The 2,436-nt window shown below is 46.3% G+C and overlaps 1 protein-coding gene across 1 annotated transcript in view; it reads left to right on the forward strand.

The window, feature by feature from the left end:
- Positions 1 to 581: 581 nt before the first annotated feature.
- Positions 582 to 2,436, forward strand: part of LOC306926195 (protein FAM163A-like) — a gene marked incomplete at its 3' end in the record, with an annotated part of 24,636 nt that continues 22,781 nt past the window's right edge. The window contains exon 1 of the mRNA XM_079505458.1: positions 582 to 594. The remainder of the gene's footprint in view (positions 595 to 2,436) is intronic.

Genomic DNA, 2,436 nt, shown 5'->3' on the forward strand with positions numbered 1-2,436 from the left:
TTACAGTAAGTATAGCGTTTAGTTGTAGCCTAATTGTTTATTTGTTTTTATTCGAGTTGACGGGCCGCAGAACAGTGACTGTGCTGCTTTGCTTCAGGTCCGTACCGGACGGACTGTCTGTGCACGTTTCTCTTCAGTCTGTGATTGTGACCTCTATAGGTTCTTTCCACTGGGAATGTTTAGCAGTCGTGTTACAGAGAACACAGGCAGACCAATCTGGGTACCCATTGGCACATACAGACAGACGGACCATCGTTTCCGACGCCGCAACCATATAAAACAGCTTCGCTCCAGACAGTGCTTTCTCCTCAAATATCTCCTCTCCCCTTCATCTTCTCATCTCCTCCTCTCGCTCTCCCGGTTTCTCATCCTCTCCTCCACCTCTCATCTCCTCTCCTCCTCCTCTCCCTCTCATCCTTTCCTCCACCTCTCATCTCCTCTCATCTTCTCCTCTCCCCTTCCTCTCCTCTCCTCTCCCCCTCCTCTCCTCTCCTCTCCTCCTCTCGGCTGCTACAGAAGATGCTGTCGCCTTTCTTGGTCAAAGTCCAGTTGGATTATGTTGAGATGAACCAGCGGACGATGTAAGCACAGCAGGTATGGCTACACATTAACTGTACATATACTGTACTGCATTCCACATATAGCTTTATTGAATGATTGACTGAATGAAATAGGATTGTTTCTGGGCTTTGGGTCATCATGTTAAACTCTTTAGCCTGTCTCGACATCGCTGTAACTCTGATGGAAATTAATGATTTAAAAATCCACATAGCCTAGTGGGCCTTCTGTTATAATATAAAATATGCATTTTTATAAAGCTTTCACCAGTGTGGTGCAGACTCATGCAGAGTGACTGCATGGGTCTGGTTGCTTATAAGTCTGCATGCAGAGAAAATATAGTTGATAGTTTGGGAGTGAAGTAGTGGTGGTTTGGGATGATATGGAGCGTTTTCTCAGTTGACTTGCTGTCGGGGTAAAAACTCAATCAAAACTGCATGCAATATTTACAAATGAGCTATTTGAAGCTGTTGCTCGTGTTCAAGACTGTTTGTGTGTGCGTGCGTGCGTGCGTGCGTGCGTGCATGCGTGCGTGCGTGCGTGCATGCGTGTGTGCGTGCGCGCGCGCTGTTCAGCTGTTCAGCTGTTTCCAAAGCCATCCTAAAATGTTGATGTCCTCCCAAATATGCTACAGTAGCCTAATACAAACGTGTGTGTGTGTGTGTGTGTGTGTGTGTGTGTGTGTGTGTGTGTGTGTGTGTGTGTGTGTGTGTGTGTGTGTGTGTGTGTGTGTGTGTGTGTGTGTGTGTGTGTGAGAGAGGGGGGGGGTGAATTTGAATTGTCACCATTCTCTATCTATCCATCTATCTATCTGTGTGTCTATGTATACCATCCTTCTCTCTCCCGTTCCATCTATCATGAAGGGAGGGAGGGGGAGGGGGGTGGTCTGGCTGATTTCCCAAGGGGGCAGCTGGCACACTGTCCACTATGCAGGACACGTACCATTACTGTATGATATAGTACAGTTGGCCCACTGTCCACTATGCAGGACACTGTCCACTCTGCAGGACACTGTCCACTATGCAGGACACTGTCCACTATGCAGGACACGTACCATTACTGTATGATATAGTACAGCGTCTCTATGCGACACCTCATATGTCCAAAACGGATACTTTTCACGATTCTAATTCAAAAGTAGCAAAAGTAGCAGATCGAAGTAGTCGAGTAGTGACAATAGCCGGCTTTGCGCCGTGTTGTGCTATTCTCACTAGTTTGGGTCCACATTTCTTTAGAGGGTGGACTATATGGAATGCAACATGTGGACCTGCAAGGCGCACCGTTGCTCCGATCCGCATCAAACTTTGCTTCAAACTTCTTCTTCATCAGCATAGTCCTACCAGGGGCGACATGTGGGCCCTCAGCCCTGGGGGCCAATTTAGGCCTCCTGGGGGTCACAGGCACACCGTTAATCCAATCCACACACCGAACATGAGAATAGTCACACCAGGAGACCCCAGCGTTGACAGGCACACATGCTGTTCGGCCTTCAAATCTTCTAGCAACTTAAATACACAAAGAAATAACTGACATATTTAATAATTGTATACTTTCAAAATGTTAGTGGAAATAGTCTATCTGCAAGCTCAGAACCACAAGCATCATTGAGAATGATATATGTATGTATGTATGTATGTATGTATGTATATGTATGAACATGTTTCAACATGGAAACAACGTATATGCGATTGTCTCAAACGATGACGATCAGTCTAAACTGTGATAGGCCTGTAGAGGAGCAAACAATAAGGCAGTGTTGGGCAACAGGCAGCCCGTGGGCCTAAACTGGTCTGCCAGCGATGATCTGGCCCGACAAATTATTTAGCAAATAATTTACAATATCTGAGAGTCCCACATAGAGGCTAGTGATTATCAAAG

The sequence above is a fragment of the Electrona antarctica genome, assembly GCF_951216825.1.
Source record: "Electrona antarctica genome assembly, chromosome: 7".
Lineage (NCBI taxonomy): Eukaryota > Metazoa > Chordata > Actinopteri > Myctophiformes > Myctophidae > Electrona > Electrona antarctica.